The sequence below is a fragment of the Lutra lutra genome, chromosome 3 (genome assembly GCF_902655055.1).
Source record: "Lutra lutra chromosome 3, mLutLut1.2, whole genome shotgun sequence".
Classification (NCBI taxonomy): domain Eukaryota; kingdom Metazoa; phylum Chordata; class Mammalia; order Carnivora; family Mustelidae; genus Lutra; species Lutra lutra.
In genome coordinates, this window is record NC_062280.1 from 155,498,361 (window position 1) to 155,521,572 (window position 23,212).

The window sequence follows — 23,212 nt, forward strand, 5'->3', positions numbered from 1 at the left end:
TTAGCATTGTCAAAACCCCATCCATGGCTAATTAGTATTGCTTTAAATTTCCACCCATGTCAAATAGGGTTAATTGCCTCTTCTAAAAGAGAAGGTTAATACTTCATACCAAGGGGTACCTCTGTTGCCTATAAATATTTCAAACATATGGCTCTCAAATGTGATTGTCACTGAGCTGCCCGGGAGATCATCCGAACTCAGTGAAAGAGTCAATACTTTTCCAGGTCTCATTTCCAAGAGTTTATGAAAAGCCCCTGTTTTAAGAAAGTCTGACTTGTTTTCACCTCCCCACCAATAGTCACTTTTAGCCTGAGGTAACTGTGGTGGGTTTCTCTGGTTCCGTATGCAATAGAAGCCAACAGTAAGTTCCTTCAGGGGATTCATCTACTGAACACTTTCAAAAATTTTCAATTAATTTCTTTACTATTTTATCTGTGATGCCAGGACAGGCTGCTTCTGCCACAGCAATACTGTTCTCGAGTTCTTCAGTTGCTTGATTCCTGCTAGTGTTATCCTCAACCCACTGTTCAAGTTGAGCAAACGAAGGTGTGATTATCATAGACAAACAGCTCAGGGTTTGCACAAGATTTTGTTCTGCCCCATTCTGTGGTTTCTTTGGATTGGGCTTTCTTTCACACAGTGGTAAAGCTCCATTTAGGAGGAGTATTATTTTCTCTGCTGGTGGATTCCAAACCAGAGCTCCCAGAATCAATGTCATCATCACTGTCCCCTTCTGCCTTCCATCTCTTAAATCGAGCTATCAGTTTGGTCAGATAAGAAGTCTTCATTGAGGCGTGCCTGGGGGGCTCAGTCATTAAGTGTCTGCTTTCGACTCAGGTCATGATCTCAAGGTCCTGGGATAGAGACCCCCTTTGGTCTCCCTGCTCAGCGGGGAGCCTGCTTCTCCCTCTCCACCCTGTTCCTGCTCTCTCTCACTATCTCTGTTGCTATCTCCATCTCTCTCTCTCAAATAAGGAAATAAAAATCTTTAAAAAAGAGTCTTCTTTGAATTTTTCCACAATGAATTTATGTTTCAAGAAATTCTTTAGCTGCAGGATAAAATGATGGATCTTTGTTCAGGCAAGCGTCAATAAACTCCTTAAAGGACTTAGTAAAGTCTCCAACAAGAGTTGGAGGACTGTTTTTTGGAATAAGATACAGAACTCTCATTGAATGCATTTCAGAGTTCGGTGGCCCTCCCTTGGCTATTTCAATAGCAGTAATTCCCAATGACCAAATGTCAGCTTTTGAGTCATCAGCCCCCTGTTGGCTCCCCTTCAGGAGCCATCCAAAATTGCATTCCAGCAAAAGTAGTCTTTTAAATACGTGTATCTCTCAGCTGGCCAGTAACTCCAAAGCCAGCAAGTTTATCATCTCCTTGTTCTGACAGCAAGACATTGGAGGCTTTTCTGTCTGTGAATTTTCTTCTTTGAACGCAGATTTCCTATAGCATGATGGCAATCTGGAACTCCTCAAATGGAGCCAGTGCTGAACAACCACCGCCCAGGTATTTCATTATTTTCCATAAGTTTGAACGCTTTAAATATGATCCACAGTATTTTGTTACATATGAGCTGTCGCACTGACTCAAGTTACTTCCTGCTAAATGTCTTCAGTTTGATCTTCAGCTTCCTCAAGGTCTATGATTTTAATAGCAACCACTTGCCGGATACAGTTATCAAATCCTTTGAAAACTTCTCCAAAGGAAGCTTTCCCAGTGTGTTCTAATGTGAAAAGTGCTTCTGGATCGGCTATATTATTCTACATCCTGGGACCTTGGACAGGCACGAGTGAGCGGGCCATGAAGGCGACCGCAGCTGCGCATTGCTCCTGTGGTGTCCCGGGCTCAGACTCGCTCTTCCTGGGGGTTTGGGTGGGGCGGTTGGGGAGCAGTAGCTCAGCGGCCCTCTCAGACTTTTCCACCAGAACACACAGAAGTGGGGTGGTTGTTCACGGTGGGGCTGTCTGGGACTCGGTGTATCAGCTGTGGCCGCTGTTCCTGCTGTAGGCGAGGTGCTGTATATGACCGTGGCCCTGAACTGGGCTCCACAGATGCCACGCCTCTGTGCCTCCCTGCTCTGTAATTAGAGGTTTAAAGGAAAGAACATTTTTTGTTTTGTTTTGTTTTGTTTTAAGATCTTGTTTACTTATTTATTTGACAGAGATCACAAGTGGGCAGAGAGGCAGGCAGAGAGAGGGAGAAGCAGGCTCCCCACTGAGCAGAGAGCCCAATGTGGGGCTCCATCCCAGGACCCTGAGACCATGACCTGAGCTGAAAGCAGAGACTTTAACCCAGTGAGCCACCCAGGCTCTCTGAAAGAATGGTTTTTATATCAGAGATGATCTCTTTCACTGTACCAACTTCCAATAGGCTAGTGGTTTTCCAAGCATCTTTCCTGGAATCCTGGCACCATCTCAACTACATTGGGAATGGAAGGACAAGTACAGTGGGCAGAGGTCCAGGCTCCAATCATAACATCCATTAGAGAAGCTCTGGGTTTATCTGTTTCTAATTTTTTTTTGTTCCATGTATGATTTCATTGAACAAATGTTTGTGTTGCTGAAGCCTTAGGTCAAATTGTGGAGAGATCAGTTAGTCTCCAGAGTCTTTAGTGCTCCCCTCCTGCTCCTTCTCTCTCTGCTGGGCATTTCTGTCTTCTCGAAGTCTTTATTCCATCTTTTCACTAGCTGCAGCTCTTGACAAAGGGACAGATAACTTAGAACTCAGGAGTTCGTAAGGTCAAAGCATTATGTTTCTAAGACTACCTGCATCCCAGTGGAGGACGACAACCGAAAAACAAAGATGCAGCTATTTTTATTTTTATTTTTTAAATGTATTAACGTGCAATGTATTATTTGTTTCAGGGGTACAGGTCTGTGAATTGTTGGTTTTACACAATTCATAGCACTCACCATAGCACATACCCTCCCCAACGTCCATTACCCAGCCACCCTCAGTTTGTTTCCTGAGATTAAGAGTCTCTTATGGTTTGTCTCCCTCCCCAGTCCCATCTTGTTTCATTTTTCCCTCCCTTCCCCTCATCCCCGCCCTGCTTCCCAAATTCCTCATATCAGAGAGATCATATGATAATTGTCTTTCTCTGACTTAATTTCGCTTAGCATAATACCCTCTAGTTCCATCCATGTCGTTGCAAATGGCAAGATTTCGGGTTTTTTGATGGTTGCATAGTATTCTGTTAGTATATATACACCACATCTTCTTTGTCCATTCATCTGTTGATAGACATCTAGGCTCTTTCCACAGCTTGAAAATGCAGTTCTTTTTAAAAATAGTAGCTCTTTCCACAGCTTGGAAATGCAGTTCTTTTTAAAAATAGTAATTTCAACCATCATCCAAGAGGTGGTGCCATTTTGGCAGATGTAGGTATGTGATGTAGTTGGGATAGGGATTTACTGTGTAAGTGATTACACACTCTGAAGAGCCATGAGCTCTGTTCCGAAGTCAAGGGCATGATACCCCATCCTTATTTGGGGACTGAGTTTGAGGTGAGGTATTTCCAGTTTCTGTGCTGGTTTCACTCAAAGTACCTGTGTTTTCAGTGCTAACATTTGCTCTTTTTAAAGTTTCATTTTTCTTTTTAAAAATTTTTTTTAAAAAGATTTTATTTATTTCTTTGACAGAGAGAGAGGGATCACAAGTAGGCAGAGAGGCAGGCAGAGAGAGAGAGAGGGGGAAGCAGCCTCCTTGCCGAGCAGAGAGCCTGATGCAGGGCTCAATCCCAGGACCCTGAAACCATGACCTGAGCCAAAGGCAGAGGCTTAACCCGCTGAGCCACCCAGGCGCCCCCATAAAGTTTCATTTTTCAATAGAAAATATGGAGAACTGTGCTCTGCTGGCTGTGGTATGTCTCTGACTTTCTTTGAGATAACTGTCCTTACTGATGTTTAGCTAGTACTTGTCTTTCTCAGCTCAAGATTGGAGAATGCTTTTTAACAGACCTCCCAGGTCTCTAGATGGCGGTGGCTTATCAAAGTTATAGCATTAGTAAGACCATCGACAAGAAGATGGGCATGTGAATGAAAAAAGAAGAAGAAGAAGAAGAAGGAGGAGGAGGAGGAGGAGGAGGAGGAGAAGAAGAAGAAACGAAAACAGAAGACTCCCCTGAGCATAATCATTCATAAAGGTGCATAAAGAACCCTTTTCCATGTGCAGGGAGGCAGAAAAGTAGATCACACATTGGCTGAGAAGTTCTAACAAGCCGTAGGCTTCAAATGGAATAAAATGCATTCCTCAGAAACCTCCAGGAGAGTAGATGGTGTGACATTTTCCCCTAACGCGTATAAAATCTGGAAATTACCTTCATTCCCATGGGCTTTCTTTCTGGCCTTAGAAATGTAATCACATGTACTGGATTTTGTACTGAGCACATTGACTTTGAATGTATTCACTGTAGTTGCTAGATTTTATTGTGTATAACTCAATTAACAGTATTGAATAGATTTTCAGCTAGTATGTTTAAAGAGTAATTGCTCCTTGAGAGTTTTAGGGAGACAGAGAAAGGTGATTTCATTGTTAAATAAATATGTAGTGTAAAGTATCTTGTACTCCTTTCTTGTTTTGTCTTGTTTCTGGTTTTTGGTTTGCCATACAATCATTTAGCTCTGACATTTTGCTATAGGTTTTGTTTGTAGTTATTCTTAATGGGACAATTATGTATGACCTTAGTTGTAACAAAAATTTCTCTCTGAGGAAGATATCTTGTTTGCTTATCTTAAATTTATAGCCTACATTTTATTCAATTAATAGTCATTATTTCCTTTTTCTCACTTTTTCCTTAGGTAAGTTTTTCTTTCCGATTTTCTTTTATAGTTGTTTTAATGTCACTGATTTACTAGAGTGTCTGCTATCTGCTGCTATGATTTGATCTTTTCTTATGAAGGTTTTTTGCAGTGATGGGACTTTCGGTTATCGCTTTGTTTTTATCATTTCTTCTTTCCCTGCCACTGAGTGCAATTTGATTGTACATGGACAACTATATTTTTTTTAGAACTTGACACCTCCTTTCATAAGATTGTGGAAGGCTACAAGAGCTAAGATTGCCTAACATATAAACTGTTTGTCATGGTTGGAGCTTTCTTTTTTCACAAGTTCAACAAATACAGACATTGACCAAGCATTTGCTACCTTCCTGCCCACACCTCTGGGATGAAAATTGCTACCCAGATGAACTGGAAGGGAACAATTTCTAAATATCTACTAAGTGTTAACTTAGTACTTTAGCCAGGAGAAGGAACATGTCTGCCATTTCTATTACTCTTTGTGACAAACCTATATTTGAAGTAGTAATATCTCAATTCACCCGGGAGACAGCTTAAGTGTGTATCAGGTGAATCACATGGATTTTATGGGACTGGGCATTTCTTACATGTTTCTATATACATTTTTAAAGACTGCTGTAGGGAGATGTGAGCTCTAGGTGGTATCAAACAGCATTTCTGATATCCTGATGTCCTTGCTGCTGCACTATTTCTGAGATTCCGTCTAAATATTGGTATTACCCTTCGATGGTTCTTTTCTCCTTGTGAAAAGGGGCTGGAGAAAATCCAGTTAAGAGAAGTATAGATAGCTGTCACTTCCTAATATTTCCACATCTGATTTTTCTAAGAGGACAGATTTCTAGTACTCTATATGGAGGATCCACTGGGGTTGACTGGCTTATAGGAATGTCAACCATTTACTCACTTAATAAATATTTAGAGGGAACTGACTGTATGTGTGAAGTTATGAAGTTATTCATTTGTTACTTCTAACTCTCTGCTGGTCATCTAAAGAGATTCGATCCCAACTGGAAAAGCCAAGAGACCAGCAAATCTCTCTGAAAAGAAAAAGGACATAGAAAGTTGGAGGTACAGATGGTAAGATGGAGGTTGGAAGTGTGTATGGGGGAAATGGTCTAGAGGGGAGACCTGCTGGCTGGGATTGCTAGGGATTTTTGAAGGGAGATAAGTGTTCAATTTACGTGGAAATCTGGAAGGTATTGTTAGTCCCCCCCCCGCCCTTTTTAAGATTTTATTTATTTATTTGACAGATGGAGATCACAAATTGGCAGAGAAGCAGGCAGAGAGAGGAAGCAGGCTCCCCAAGGAGCAGAGAGCCCAATGCAGGGCTTGATCCCAGGACTCTGGGATCATGACCCGAGCAGAAGGCAGAGGCTTTAACCCATTGAGCCACCCAGGTACTCCATTAGTCCCCTTTTATAAGCCAAGGAAGCTGAGGCTGCACAAGGCATACAATTATATCGGTAGAAAGCACTATTCCAGAATAGCAGGATGTGTGTTTGTGTGTTGGGGGTGGGGGGGGACACAAAGGTGCACATCAAAGAGATGTCCTTTTCCAAACCACAATAAGGTATGTGGATTTATAATGTTTTATTGTGTGAACTACAACATAAACCCTTTTTTATGTGTTTGACCACAAAATCAATATTTCATTGTTTTGAATGAGAAAATCTCTTCTATGGGTATGTATGAATATATTTCTTATTAATGATTTCAAGCTGGAACTATTTGGGGATTGGTCAGAGTTACAAGTCTTGCTTTAGGGAGGTATTGGACGAGAAATGAGCTTTGAAAAGTAAAACGTTAGGAAGGGCTTGAACTCTGGTCTACCAACCCTGAAGCTGATATTCTTAATGACTGGGTCTTACTCAGACTACATTAGTAGGGTTACCCACAGGTTTCTCATCAGAAGCATCCCAGTCACTGTATCATTCCCAAGGATGTCATGGCCCCACATGAGGGGGTCCATTGCTAATGGGAGAAATGGTGAGATGGATGTACTATCATCTAATTTGTTTTAAAACATTGATTAACCAAGTAAAGTTTCTTTGTGTTATTCATAAGAAATTCAACTGTAATTTGAAGGTGTTTTCTTTTCTTGTTCAGATGTCCCACCTATCAACAAATCAATCTGCAAAAATTCACTGAGTGAGAAAGGAATGACTTTAGACAGCCTTGTTAGGATAATGAGACACCTTTTTTTTTTTAAACAATGAAACACGTGGTGAAATGCAATTTACTAAACTACACGCACAGCTGCTTGTTTCAAAATTATAGTTAAAAAACCACACTTACTTGAAATAACTAGGTCCTTGCGTCTCAGCGTGTGATCCTCTCCCTGGCAGCCTTGGTATCCCGGGCAGTTTGTTAGAAATACAGGGTCTCAGGCCCACCCAGACCTTCTATTAGAATCTGCTTTCTAACAAGGCTTATAGGTGATTCCTAAGTACATGACAGTTTCAGAAGCTCTGCTCTAAGGCAAATTTAGGCTCTCAGGTGGATTAAAAATACCAAGAATCATCTTTGCCCTGCCTGAGCTTGCTTGTAATGGCAATGAGCTGAGAGCACATGAACTGGCAATTAACAAAAGGCCGCAAGAGTTAAGTGCTAAGCCGGTGGTACCAACAGAAAAGGCTCTAAGTGTTCAGAGGAAAGAGCAATCAGAGCCAATTAGGTCCACCAGGGGATTTGGAAGCTTACTGCCTTCTGGCGTTTCAAGGGGTTTTTTTTGTTGTTATCGATGTTTAACCGTCCTGTGCTTGCCATTAACTCCTGCAGCCCTAGGGGGCAGTGTGGTATAGTAAAAATCCGGAGTCATCGCCCCAGCGTTCTTCTCAGCAGCCCCTTGATCTTGAGAAATCACTCAGCAATCCCTCTGAACCTCAGTTTCCTTATTGGCCAGCTAAAATAAAATAATGCCTTCCTCAGAGAGCTGTTGTAAGCATTAAAAGCAACATAAATAAAATGTCCAACACATACCAGGTACTCTATATCTCTAATCGGCTCCTGTCCTTGCCTGATTCTTACTTAGCAAATTCATACTTACAACGAAGAAAACGATACTGTTCCTTGATGCTCAGAGTGTGACCATGTTATAGTGAAGCAAATAAATCTGAGAGGAGTTGTCAGCAGTGGTTAGTTTGACAGACAGCGACGTTTCCCAGAGGGCGCTCCTGGGAAGCAGTTTCTCCAACTGCCAAGTCAGGAAGGGGTGGGAGAGGTCTGACCACAGTGCTTCCTCACGGTGGCTGTAGGAATTCATAGATGCCTTCAGCTTCTGGTTGACTTTCTTACCTTCCCCAGCAGTGAGAAGCCCAAGAGCCTGGCTCTGTTGTAGCCATGAGAATTGCCCACACGCATGGGTCCCAAGCAGTGCTTCTCAAGCTTTGGCTGCACATTTAGAATCTGTGAGGGATTTGTAAAAACTATCGGTTTCCAGGGCCAACCTGAGAACTGCTAGAAAGAATCTCCGGGGGTAGAAGTTGAAGAAAGCACCCCAGGTGATATTAATGTGGAGCCGAGGTTGAGAACCACTTTAAACCATTCGTCACAGGCTTAGTATTTGGATGCAAGTGAGACACTTCCACCCCAAAGGGGGTGTCCCTCTGGCTGTCCACACATTCGCCACCCCAAAGGCGGCTGTGAACACACTCCCGTGGATTTTACAGCTCCCGAGAAAGATTTCAGTTTTATCTGTTTTACAGTGTGACAGTTGAGAGAAAACAAAACAAAACAAAACAAAACTGAGATAAAAGCTAAGTTTTATACTTCCAGATGTTAGATTGCTTCTCCCCCTGTTTTAAGTGGGAATCTTTGAATCCTGTCTAGTTTCCTTCTATATACTCTGTAGCATTTGGAGTACTTGGTAATAAAGAGTTTATTTCCTTGAAATTTGCTTGCATCTATTTACCTCCTTGTGATAGAGAAATCACCTTTTCCCTCTCAGCTTTATCAGGTGAGAGATTGAATCATTTTCCCAATATTTGTATGTTTCCTAAATTTTTCATTGGTTGTTTTCACCAAAATTCATCAGCAAGGACACTTAAGATTCATGTGTAATTTGACCAGCTTAAGACACACTCTTTGGTGTCAGTGTGGCTCACAGCTCTCTCTAAACCCTAAAGTTTCAGAAACAGTAAACATGTTTGTATTCACGTATAGTAAATGGGATTAAGAACAGTAACTTTCTCTGAGGGCTGAAGTGAGGATTAAACCCGTTAATATTTCCAAGTATTACTAACAGTGCCTGGTGCCCAGGAAGCATTAGCTTATTTTATTATTCCTTCGAGTGGGGTCAGGGTTCACACAAGTGTTTGGAAACAGGGACACAGATTAGCTCTCTGTGGGAGTGAGAGGCTTCAGATCGTCTCCCTTCATGAAAATTTGTGACCGGAGAATAAATAAAACCATGATATGTTATTTATACGTATATAGTTTTATACACATATACAGATGATTGAAAGGGTTTGTGACATTCTGACATGTTTGTGATAGTTCCATGTGTGTCTCCCCTGGGAGAAGCTGTGTGTGTTAAAGCGGCATGGGTGGTGCTGTCAAACGCTATGAGTCATCAGGAGGTTTTCTGCTTTATTTTTTTTTTTAACTGCTGTCAAAGAAGACAGAAATCCACTGAAATATGGACACACCCTTAGCAGATGAGAGCTGTGTGTATTTTTGACATATCACTGTTTTACATCATTTTCTCCACATCTAATTTATCAACATATCTTATTCATTCTACCTGTAAAATATACCTTGAAACAGTTCACTTGATTTTTGAAAAATTTTTAAAAGATTTTATTTATTTATTTGAGAGAGAGAGAGAGAGTGAGCAGGAGGGAGTGGGAGTGGGAGAAGCCGACTCCCTCTGAGCAGGGAGCCCAATGTGGGGCTTGATCCCTGGACCCCGGGCATCATGACTGAAGGCAGATGCATAACTGACCGAGCCACCCAGGCACCCTTGTTCACTGGATTTCTGCTAACACTGCTACAATCCTAGTGCTACCCTCTGCTTGTTTCCAATCTATTACCACAATAATTGTCTTCCTGTTTTTAGATTCACTAACTAGCAATCAGAGTAATCTTTGAAAGAAGAAATTGAATAGAGGCTTCTACACTATAACCCTTTCTGTTTCTTTCAATGGAGCTTTGAGAAAAGAATCAGATTTCCTTGGCATGGCCTTCAAGGTTCCAGCCTACTTTTCCAGCCCCACATTTGGCCTTCTCAGCATTCCATCTTTCAGCTCCTCCGTTCCTAGAGACCAAAATCTCTTCTCCAGGCTTTGGTAGGTGTGCTTCCCTTCCCCTGGAATCCTCCCTCCTTTTGTGGCCAATTCTTTCCCTGTTCCATTCCTCAAATGAGGCCCTTTCTCCTTCAGATCTGCATGTCTATGCCATCTCTTCAGAGAGGCGCCTCTTGGTCAGTCTGTTAAGATTGCATCCTATTTCATGCACCTGTTCTTTGTTATTATCTATTATCCCTGGTCATTTTCTTGACAGCACTCTTCATGATTCATTGGTTCATTTCTTCATTTATCATCTGTTTCACTCAGTTGACTAAAACCTCAGCAAAGGCAGACAATCAATGCCACTATCACAGGAGATAGCCTTATGATACCATTTATGATCATCGAATATCATGGAATCTTTTCTATATTGGGGGGTGCTAATTGTCTCCCCCCTGCTGTTAGGAGGCCTTCTGCAGTGATAGAACTTTTGCCTTACTTCTAACACCTTAGCAGTAAATGGTGCCTAATGTAAGCTATTGGACAAAGTGCTAAAATGATTCTGATAATTCTTTAGATGTGTTGGGTGTTTTACAAAGAGTACATTTTTCCCACATAATTTTATTTTTTATTTTAATTTTTGTTGTTTGCCTTGAAATCTGAGCCAGTTATTAAGTCATAGGTGATACTCATGGAAAGTATTGTCAAAGTACAGAGTACATCTTTTCAGATGATCTCTATTTTTATTTTATTTTGGATAATTAGGTCATACGCACAGGGATATTTAACATATTTGTACAGCCTAAAAAAAACAACAAAATGATACATTAATAAATGGAGCAAAACAATAATTTTGAATGCCCTTATGTATCCCTCCATGATCTCATCTCCTTTCTCTCCTCTCCAAAAGGGAATGGGAATTCAGTTTTTTATTATTGGCTTGCTTTTAAAAAAAAAATTTTTTTTTAACCACAGAGGTATGTTTCCCTAAGAAATATATTATTATTATTTTTTTTGGCCCTGCAGCATTTTAATAAAAGAATATTACAGTTATTTTATGATTTTTATTTATTATTGAAATATAAGTGACAATGTTAGATTAGTTTGGGGTATACAACTTAGAGACTGGACAGTTCCATGCACTGCTCATTGCTCAAGGTAAGTGTATCCCTCTGTCACCATACAACATTATTACAATATTATTGACTCTATCTATCCCCTCAGCTGTGCTTTCCATCTTTGAAATTATATTATTTAATTTTACTTTTGACCTTTGTATAAATGGGGTTATTTTACATATGTTCTTACATGTCTAGCTTTCTTCTCTCAGTGTAACTCTAGAGATTCAGCTGTATTGATGAATGTAGGTTTTTTACTGCTGTATAGTATTTGGTTACAATGTCCATGACACCTGATTTTTTCCCCATTCTATTCTACTTAGACAATTGGGTGATTTTTCTGTTTTTGATATTACAATTAATACTCTTCTGAACATTTTTAGATGTATCAGTTGGTGGACATCTGTGAATTTTCCTAAGATGTAAACTCATGTAGAACAGCTAGGTCGTAAGGAGTACATATGTTCAAGTTTATAAGATAATGCCTAATTATTTCCCAAATTGCACAAGTTGAAATTCTCTAACAGTGTCTCAGAATTTCTTTTGGCTTATATCTTAGTCAATACTTTCAGATTTTTATCAATCTCATGAGAATAAAAACGGCATATCACTGTGGGCCTTTTTTGCTTTCTCTTGATTAATACTGAATTTAAATATCTTTTAATGGCCACTTGTGTTTCCTTTTCTGTGAAATGTCTGTTGATGTACTTTGACCGTTTTTATAAAAGATTGTCTTTTTCTTATTGTTTTATGGAAGTTTCTTATGTTCTGGATTTTAACCTTTCAGCAGTTATACATGGTGCAGATATCTTCTCATAGAAGGTAACTTGTCTTTTACTACTTTTATTGTGTGTGTATGTCTGTTTTCCTGAATAAAAGTCCTTTAAGTGTAGTTGAATTCATTTATCTTTTCTTTATAGTTTGCACTTTTTGCGTTGTTTAAAAGAAATTCTTTCTTATGCTGAAGCCATAAAGGTATTTCCTGATTTTTTTTTTTTCCTAAAAGTTGTTCCTTTCATATTTAAGTCTTTGATCCACCCGGGATAGATTTTTTTATCAATAACAAAGTGGGTATTTTAATCCATTTCCCCCCATATAAGTTACAATTGTTCCAGCTTAACTTTTCAGTCCTTTTTCTTTCTTTCTTTTTTTTTTTTTGACTATTTAGCTGTGTTATAACTTTATCTTATAGTAGGTTTTTGTATATGCATGGTCTATTTCTGGGATCCCTATTCTATTTCCTTAGTTTGTCTATGTGTTAGTATGTTGGTGCCTAAATTATTTTACCTTTATAATAAACAAATATTCAAAAGAAAAAATACCTCCAATCTTATTTTTTTCTTCAGGATTGTTTCAGTTATTCTCAAACCATTGATTTGCTATATCTATTTTAGAATCAGGTTGGCAAGTTCCATAAAATACACTGTTAGAATTTTTCTGGCAATTGTATAGAAGCTATAGAACATTTTGGAAAGATCGGTATCTTTATAATACTGTTTATTTCTGTCCATGAACACAGTGTATCTTTATTTATGTCTTTAATATTTTAAACATTAAAAAATATTTTCTGAATAAAGATCTTATATAACTTTTGTTAGATTTATTACTGAGCATCTTACTTTTTGTTGCTATTTTTTTTTAAAGATTTTATTTATTTATTTCACAGACAGAGATCACAAGTAGGCAGAGAGGCAGACAGAGAGAGAGGAGGAAGCAGGCTCCCCACTGAGCAGAAAGCCCTATGTGGGGCTCGATTCCACAACCCTGAGATCATGACCTGAGCTGAAGGCAGACACTTTAACCCACTGAGCCACCTAGGCGCCCCTTTTTGTTGCTATTTTAAATTATATTGTTTTAAAAGTAGACTTTTCTAACATCTATTGATTTATTGAAATACAATGGGATTTTATATATTGATTTTATGTCTATCAGTCTTGTGAAACTCTTACTATTTCTCATATATTATCTGTACATTCTTTGGGGTATACTGTGTAGACAATTATCATTTGAGACTGACAGTTTGTTTCTTCCTGTACAATCCTTGTTTTAAATTTTCTCTTTTTATTTTGCTTGCTGGGAAAGAATAGTATGGTGGTTAAGAGCATGGTTTCTGTAGTCAGACTGGTCTGGGTCAACCACCTCTGCTACTAACTTGCTATACCGCTGAGGACAAGCTATATAACCTGAGTTTTCTCATCTGTAAAAATGGTAACAGTACACCAACCTCATAGGACTTTGTATGGATTAAATAATTGTCATGTAAAGCGCTTAGAACACTGCCTGGCACATGGTGTACCTAGTAAGTATTAAATGTTATTATTAGACGTTTTAATATGATGTTGAAATGACATGTATTGACTTTTGTTTTTATTTAATTGAGTTTGAAGATATTTCTCTTTTAGTATTTAAATACTTTGTCTTTGGTTTGTTTGCTTGTTTGTTTATTCCTGTGTCAATACCTGGGTGCCTAAATTACTCTAGCTTTATTTATTTATTTATTTATTTATTTTTTAATCATGGCCACGGTTGCCAAACTGTGGAAAGAACCAAGATGCCCTTCAACGGACGAATGGATAAGGAAGATGTGGTCCATATACACTATGGAGTATTATGCCTCCATCAGAAAGGATGAATACCCAACTTTTCTAGCTTTATTTTTTAACAAGTCAGTATTTGGAAGGACAAATACCTCCAATCTTCTTTTTTTCCCCCTTCAGGTGTGTTTAGTTATTAGTTAGACTACTGATCCTAATATACATTTCTTCAAAAATTTTTAAAAACTTCACATGAGTGAAGAAGTTATATATTTTAATTCTCTTCTTTTAGTTGTTTCATTAAAAATTCTAAAGTTTCTTTTTTAAGAAACATTAACATTAACATTAACTAACATTAACATCATTAACATTAACATCATTATTTTTCTAACATTAACATCATTATTTTTCTCCTAAGAAGCACTCTCTTAATAATTGGCTAGTGTTATGCTATTGTAGTGTTTTAGTTTCACTTTGTTTTTTTAAAAGTCTCAAAATGTAGACATTTTTCATGATTATTAAATTATAAGGTTGATGTTTATTTATATTTACCCCCATGTCTATAATTTTCGAAGCTCACAATTTCTTCTTGCATCTTGGACCTCCCTTCTGAGATAATTTTTCTTCTTACTGGTGTTCCTCCTTTGGAAATTTCTTTGGAGTTTCTGTTGATAGCAAATATTCAATTTTTTTTCCTCTTCTTATCCAATTTTTTTTTGAAATACAGTTTCTTGTTTTTATAATTCTTTGCTATTTTTTTCTGAGCATTTTGAAAATATAATGCCATTCTCATCTGGCTTCCGTTGTGACAACTTAAGTTATCTTTCACTGTTTTTTTATAATTCTTTATCTCATTGGTCTTTTTTTTTTACCCTATTTTTAAGATTGTCTCTGGTGTCAGTAGTTATAATATAATGTGGGTTTATTTCCACTTGTTTTTGCATAAGACAGATTGTTGCTGAATTTGAGGACCAGTCTTATCAATGCTAGAAAAATTTCCGTTATTTCTATTTGAATATTTCCTCTATTCTATTCTTTTTTCTCTTGCAATATTATATTCTTTTTTTTTTAAAGAATTTTTATTTATTTGACACAGAGAGAAAGAGAGAGAGAGAGATAGCGCACAAGCAGATGGAGTAGTAGGCAGAGGGAGAGGGAGAAGCAGGCTCCCTGCCGAGCAAGGAGCCCGATGCGGGGCTCAATCCCAGGACTCTGGGATCATGGCCTGAGCTGAAGGCAGACACTCAACCAACCGAGACACCCAGGCACCCTGCCATATGATAGTCCATACTTTCTACTCCTTTGACTGTCCACATTAATTCTGGGTAATTTCTTCAGTCTATATTCTGATTCATTAAATAATTTTCATGCTGTATCCTATACTGCTATTTAATCTTTAATATAATTTTTAATTTACTTTTTTACTTGTAGAGGTCAGAGTTTGGCCTTCCGAAGTGTCTTATTCCATTGCCATACTTTTTAAAAAATTAGTACATAATGTATTATTTGGTTCAGGAGTACAGGCCTATGATTCATCAGTCTTACACAATTTACAGTGCTCACCATAGCACTCATTGCCGTACTTCTAATAACCTCTTTTATTTACTTTTATAATGTATTAAACTCATTTTAACAAGCACATAGTTTTGTGAATCTCCTTCTGTACTTTGTTGTTTAGGTTGACTCTCCTCCTGTTTCTTTGGTCCTCATGTGTTCCACGAATTTTGATTATGAGTTCATGTCCCTGGGTTATTCTGTCTAGGAATTCTTTGAAGTGTGGGCTTAAAGTACCTTCTCTCATGTAGGATTGTGTTTGTTTCTGCCAGGTGCCAGAAGATACTACCAACGTGAGTCCATTTCCAAATAAAATTTAGCTTGCGGTTTTCAGTTTCCCCAGGGAATATAACTTCTATTTCTAAATTCTTGTGAGTGTGCGCTCCATTCAGAACTAAGCATGTAACTTTCCCATCTTACTTTGTCCAACGGGGCTTTCCTGGAGAGTCACTTACTGCTGTTGTTGCCTTATGGAAACCCTAACTTATCCACTCGTCTCTGTTAAAAATTTTTGCATTCTGCAAGCCCCAGGCATTGCCTCCTGTTCCCCATAGTCACGGGACCATTAAAACTTGGTATCAAAACCATCAGAGGTTAGCATACTCCCTCAGAACAGGGTATGCTTCAGAGCTTGCTTCCCTCTCTGGAAACGTTCTACTATTTTTCTGACATCTGCAGATTTCCCTTAGCTTGCTATTAGCTCAGCCATGTGGTTAAAATGCTGGGTAAAGATTTTTAAACATATTTTTAGAAGGGGTTTCTGGACATCTAGTATGTTCTACTCATCCTTTTTTGTAATTTCTTTTTGTTTTTGGTTTCTACATCCTAACTTCTACACCATTTCATAGAAGTATTCTTTTAAGATAAAATAATAGTAGCTCATATTTATTTTACTGAAGTATTAGGATTCGGCTAACTGCTTGACATGTATAACCCAATTTAATGCTCATAAAAATCCATCCTGGTATGTATGATGATTATTTTCATTTTAGGGATGAAAAAACTGAGGTCTGGAGAGGTTAATAATTTCTCCCAGTTCATACTGCCAGACTGTTTTGGAGCCGGACCTCAGCTCATGGTGATCTGATTCCAATAATGGTTTTGTTCCTTTTTCTTTATTTTTTAAAAGATTTTATTTATTTATTTGAGAGAGAGAGAGGCAAGACAGAGCATAAATGGGGGGAGTGGTTGGGAGAACAGAGGGAAAGGGAGAAGCAGGCTCCCCACTGAGCAGGGAGGCTGATAGGGGACTGGATCCCAGGCCCCTATGATCATGACCTGAGTCAAAGGCAGACTCTTAACGACTGAGCCACCCAGGTGCCCCAGGCTTTTTCTTTTTAGCTCCTACTTTTTATCAAAATATTTTGAACATGCAGAAGAGTTGAAATAATAATATTATGAACTTACACCCTCAATATTCAACTGTTTTGAACATTTGGTTGTATTTGCATTCTCTCTCTGTACACACATATTTTTTGCTGTAATATTTTGAAGTAAGCTTTAGATATCATGACACTATGCCTCTCAATATTGAGACTTCATTTCAAAGTGAGCTTTTAGCTATCTTCGAAGTGGTCCCTTATTGCTTTTCCCAGCAATGGGGAAAGTACTTGAGAGGAGGGATTCTGTTTTCTCTGAAATTGGGGGTTTAGCAAAGTGCCTGGTATTTAGCAGGGGCATCAATGAATGGTTTGTCGACAGAGGACCTAGGTAAACAGAAGAAGAAAATAGTTACCTAAGATAAAACATTTGTTCCAGGAATTGGCAAGAAAAAGAAATACTTTGAAGGGGCTAGCTATCTTTCCCTGAGGATCATGGAGTAGCATTTCACCCTGAGAAGGAAAGCAGAGAACATCCTTGTATATCTATGGGTCTGAGCAGTTATCACCCTGTCATGCACTATTTTGTCTCCCAGCTGGATGGTGGGGGGACACTCCCTGGGTAGTGACTCTGTGTAGCTAGCCAATTGTACGCTTCCTGGTACAATTGCATGCATGAATGAATTCATTCCAATGTACTGTTTATATAGTAAGTGTAGTTTCTACCTTCTTATTGTCACTTGTCTTGTTACGGAAGCCAATTCTGAAACTGTTGCTCCTACTGAAACTATTAGCATTTCTGCTGTCAATATCTCTCTGAGGAAAGCAGAGCCAAGCAGGGGCTATTACTGCCATAGGAGAGCTGAGGAATATTGGAAGTGAATTAGTCCAAACTTGAATCTAGGTGTTCTAGCTCCAAGTCCAGTTGTTCCTCTATGCCATTCCTTTTGCTTTTGTATTTGTCAAGGTCTCAGCATATACTGGGAATGACTCCACAGATTAAAGTAGCTAAGAAATGAGGAGCGGAAGCAGGATGTCTGCAGAACTGCTGAATTCGCTAGCACCTGACATCCATAATAGGACATGACTGGTATTAGCTGCTTTTTAAAATTCAAGCTATTATAAATAATTATGCAATCCTAATAGAATGCCAAAATATGCTTTGAGGTGAACATATATTTAGACAATTATAGGCACCACTTATGAAATATAAGTATTCTTTATTAAAATGTATTTTGTGTGTAGGCATATATGCAAAACGTGTGTGTCTGGGTATATGGAGCAGTGACCTGTGCCTACCTTTGCCTGCACTCATGGGTGGGAAAGCAAGAGAAGAATCTGATGGATCAGGGAAGGTCTAAATTTCCTTGGGGCTGAGAGGAGAGATGAGGGCTAAGAAGGATTGAGAAGATTGCCTTGAATGTCAGCTCGAGTCAGGCTCCAAATTTGGGGGCCAGTAGGTACCTGGTATGGGAGTCTGTTTTCACAATATAGATGCAGGGATTGTTTGCACACTTTTGACCCAAGCACACCAGCTACTGGGGACCTGCTCATATGGAGGCATGGGTGGATTGTTTGCTGGGGTTGGCACAGGAAACCGCAGAGGGGCCAGCGAGCTCCGTATTGATTGGCTTCAATGAGTTGCTTTTATTCTAATCGTGAATCCATTCTTCCATTTATATTATCTTTCCTTTCGAAAAGCCTCCTACTAATGCACAGATTGCTACTAGATTATTCTACGTTGACCTCTAAATTGATGTTCAAGTTTTTAAAGGAAGGTAAACATTACCCAGTTCAGAGTGAGTCTGCATAACGTATTGGTGCTGAATGGTGGTGATCTATGATGTTGATTCAACATAGTCCCTTGAAGACAGAGGATTTGTTCCATTCTTGGATCTTTATACCCACACTTGGACATGAATCTATTACCTCTCTGGTATTCAGTATTCCTTTGTCTGATGTTTACCTCCTCTATCATCATCATCATCTATCCAGCTATTACACACTTGCAAAGGAAGACATATTTAGTATCAGGTATCACATGTAGAGACACAATGTAACTGCTGAAAATCAGCTGTAAATTGGTAGTTTTATTTCATGCAATATTCAACTTTTTGGCAGTAACTACCTCTGTGTAATCTCCTGACACTCCTCATTATAAGGAGCTTTCCTGGCAAAAATATTGTGAATAATATAAATGCAATCCTTTAAAAAAACTTGGTGATGTCTATAATTCTTTCTATTATAGACCTCAAACTTCTTAGAGGAATATCAAATATGGTTGTGGCAACAAGTATATTCTTAATGTCAGCCTTATTTCATTTTTCAGCAAAATGGAAGGAGATAAAAACACTGGCTCAAGATCAGACCTTCAATGTATTAAGTTAGGAATAACACAGGGCATTCTAGATACTGTGCAAACAAAACAAACTGTAAAACACCATCGTCAAAACAGTGAGGAAACAAGATGCACTGAGAAATCTTGTATTTAGACTTTATCCACTTAGGAACCTATGGACTCCATGGAAGGCACACTCCGTGCAAGGTAAGAGTAATTGCATGTTCTTTGGGGGGAAGAATTGGGTAGCCCTCTGGTGCAAAGTGGCTTCTTGGAAACCCAGGTTACTATTTAATAGAATCAGACCAGAGAACAGGCCTATCTGCTTGCCACTTTTTATAACCATCCTCCTGGGCAGGGAGGTAAGATAGAAGGTGGACTTGCACCAAAGCCTTGACTTTCATTGAACGCAGAGCAGAGATAAGAGGATCCTGGAGAGGGAGGGAGAGAAAATAGAAACCAATCACTGATTTTTAGATTTAGAATGTTTGAAATGTAAGTTGGGATTGGGGAGAATAAGAATGTGGCCTTCATAGAAAAACTTCATATGACTCTGTTACTTCTTTCTCAAGAACTTGAAGACTATTTTATACTATGGAGTTGAAGGCAGAAAGCTTAGTTTTAAATATTTGCTCTGCCACTGAGTTCCGGGCTCTAGCTGGAAATACCTGTCTCCCACATTCATCTTCTCCCCAGGTATATGGAGAGAGCTCACTCACATGGACCTCTTCCCAAAGGAAATCAGCTCAGGAGAAAAGACAGACTCTCCAGTCCCCTGCTTGCCAACTGCAGGTTAGAAATAAACTATGAGCCAGGCTCCTACTGAACCCAGAGCCATGGTATTACACTCAGAATGCCTTCTCTTTCTTATTGTTCAATCCTTGGTCCAAATGGCTTCATTTGTTAGTTTATTGTTTGTTTTCTATCTGTGTGCTTAGGCTTTAAGCACCCTGAAGGAAAGACCATGTTTCTGTTTTGTTTTGTATATATATATGTATATGAGTGTGTATCAAATAAATGATATACACATAACTGATATATATATAATATAAATTATATATAATATAAATGGCACATACATATAGATCTAAACATTCCACCAGGATATTCCTAATGCTATGTATAGCTTCTGATATATCAAAGTTTGGATGAAAAAAGGAGTGGAATTTTTTTATTATCTGTGCTTCATTTGGGCAATTTACTGACTTATTGTTACTTCCTCTTTCTTTCTTTTTTTTTTTTAAGATTTTATTTATTTATTTGACAGACCGAGATCACAAGTAGGCAGAGAAGCAGGCAGAGGGAGGAGGAAGCAGGCTCCCTGCTGAGCAGAGAGCCCAATGTGGGGCTGGATCCCAGGACCCTGAGATCATGACCTGAGCTGAAGGCAGAGAGGCCTTAACCCACTGAGCCACCCAGGCACCCCTCACTTCCTTTTTCAATCCGGAGGAGCTGTGCTCCCTGCAGAGCTGGGGTCCTGTCACGCTCACCCCAGCCATCTCCCAGCCCTGATGAATGTCCTCCTACCTGAGCTTTTTTGAGCTGTGCCAGCTTCTTTGTGAGATGTGTGAGGGCACCGAGGCTGAGGTGGGCTGAGGTGAGTCAGGGCCGTGCCTGTGACGTGACACTCCAGTGTAGCCTGAGATGCTCTTCTCTGCCTGTGAATCGAGTAGCTAGCGTGCTACAGTGGCTTCTCTCATTTTGGCTGGGAGATGGAATCCGCTATCTCCTGGGTCAGTTCTAGCTCCATGTTCCCTGTTTGTATTAAAAGGTTAATTGCTTTACACCTGTACATCCCCAGTCTGGCTTCTCCAAGAAAGGAAAACAGTGCAATGAGAGCTGTATTTCTATTCTAATATCTCTCGCTCCATCAAGTGCACAGAATCTCTTTGTTTGAGGCCAAGTGCACAATCCCGTTTGAGAAACAGTTGCTGTTGGCAGCGAGGAGCCACTGCTTGTTCAGAAACCCTTGAAGATATTGCTCTGTCTTTCTGTTTACTGTGGGCTGGTAGAGGATGATTCCTTATTTTCTAAGGGCAGTCTTTAATGAGCACCGGGTGGCTTTTTGATATTGCCCTCCCACAGACTATGGGGGAAAGGCAGTGCTAGGAATCATACATTTTCAATTGTAGAAGTATTTTGTATCGAACCCTGTCAAAAATAACACTGCCTTTGGGACACAGAAAATCCAATTTGATAGTACTGCTTCTGCTCTTTTCTCTCGGACACATTGTATCGGTTAGGGTGATCTCCGTCAGCTTTTTGCATCTCAGCATTTTTTTTTTTTTTTTTTAACCTGGAAAGTGATTTGAGATCAGGCTCTGTGCTGTTGGCAATGACCTGAAAAACCGTGTTTATAAGCAGTCGTGTCTGAAAATGACCCCACCTAATACCTAGTGGTTTAAAGTGTATAGAGAAGAAAGGAGGAAGGTTATTAGCCCACATATTTTTCTTGGGAACACTCCATGTGTGTAAAGTACTCAGTTATTTCGTAAGGACACTCCTCTCTGGACTGTTCTACACCCCGAGCACCCTTGGAGAAAGAGAAAAAGGGATTTGGGGAGCTGACGGGGGAGGTTCTGGTACCTGGATTTTCTACTCTCTAAACTAGAGACGAATGATGGATGAGGGATTGTCTTCCCAAACAGAGATCTCATTGTGAGTTTGCAAATAGTCATTCATATGGTTTGTCATTAATGTATTCAACATGTATTTAAGTGTCTATTATATATCGGGCAGGACTAAAAAGAATATCTGGATCTGGGGCGCCTGGGTGGCTCAGTGGGTTAAAGCCTCTGCCTTCGGCTCAGGTCATGATCCCAGGGTCCTGGGATCGAGCCCCACATTGGGCTCTCTGCTCCACAGGGAGCCTGCTTCCTCCTCTCTCTCTCTCTGCCTGCCTCTCTGCCTGCTTGTGATCTCTGTCTGTCAAATAAATAAATAAAATCTTAAAAAAAAAAGAATATCTGGATCTTGTCCTCAAGATTTTATAGTCTAGTAGGGGATAGCGACAAAAAAGCATTATAATGACTGAAATTCAGATATGTACAGATACAATGTCATCTTGGGGCAGTGTTTCTTAACCTTTTTTTCATCTGATCTTCCCCACATACACCCAAAGAGCCTTTCTAGACATTTTTATCTCAATCACTTCTTCCCACATTACATTTAAATACCACACACGTGTTGTATATTTGTTTAAGAACTGTATGTGTACCTGTGCTTTATACAAAAAAGGGCAAATTTTTTTGCCCCTTAAAACCAATGTTTGCCTACTTGCATGTGATGTCACTCACAGTTGAGGATGTCTGTCCTAAGGAAAAGAAAAGTTTTTTCTCAGGAGAGTCTAGTAGGACCTGATAGAAGAGAGATGTATTACCTAGAGTATTAAAAGATGAATAGGCTTTCTTTCAGGTAGAGCAAAAGATGAGCAGTGTAAAGATGGGAGCAACATGTGCAGAAGTAGAGAAACATGAAGGTGACCCTTCAGCATGTAGCATCTCTCTCAGATGAAGAGCAAGGAAGATGACGCTGGCTCAGACACACCAGAGAGTGTTCCTGGTGTCCCCTGTCTCCCCCTTTCCCCCCACAGCCTTCCTGCTGAGCCTCTGCCCTTGTCTGCTCACCTTCAGTTATGCAAGGTACAGGCTGTTGTTGGCCAGGAAGTGACTGAAGGGACAGCATTGTCACTACGGAATGCGGCCACACTCTGAGAGCAGTGCTGGGTGAGGGCTTCTGGCCTCTGCAGGGTGACTTCAACGGCAGGCTGCTGCCAGGTTCTTGGGCAGGTTTTGGGTCCCATTTTGCTGTTTTGCTTTTTATCTTGAAGACATTCAATGAGAGGGAAAATATGCACCATGATACTAAATTAGAAATAATTTGTTAAAGTCAGATGCCATGAAAGGATAAGAAATTCATTGACCCACCCCAATCCGCACCCCTGGAACAAGGGGGGTGGCGAGACCAGTGGGCAGTCTTCTGTGCCAGTCCCAGGACAGCATCAAGAGTTCAGCCTGAAAGGCAGGCTGTAGTCAGCCCTTGTGATGTTTCTGGAAATAACTTTTTTTGCTATTTTCCCTGAAGAACCAAGAGGTTGGCCAAGTTGGCCGACAGCCAAGTTCAAAGCGGACTTAAGGTAGAAAACCTCCCCCTCTGCAGGGCTGGGCTGGTGCAGGCTAAAGCCCAGTCTTGTTCACAGAGCACGGGGCTTGCCCAGAGAGGCACCCACATGAGCTGGTGCCCTCCGGGGCCTGGCAGCACTGACCACCTGTGGCTGGCAGGAGGCACGTGAGAGATCTGCCAGGTGTCTGATGGTGGCTGCTGG

The 23,212-nt window shown here is 39.8% G+C and overlaps 1 pseudogene; it reads right to left on the bottom strand.

Moving 5' to 3' along the window:
• Positions 1-304: 304 nt before the first annotated feature.
• Positions 305-22,572, bottom strand: LOC125095638 (serine/threonine-protein kinase 26-like; annotated as a pseudogene).
• Between the last annotated feature and the right edge of the window lie 640 nt (positions 22,573-23,212).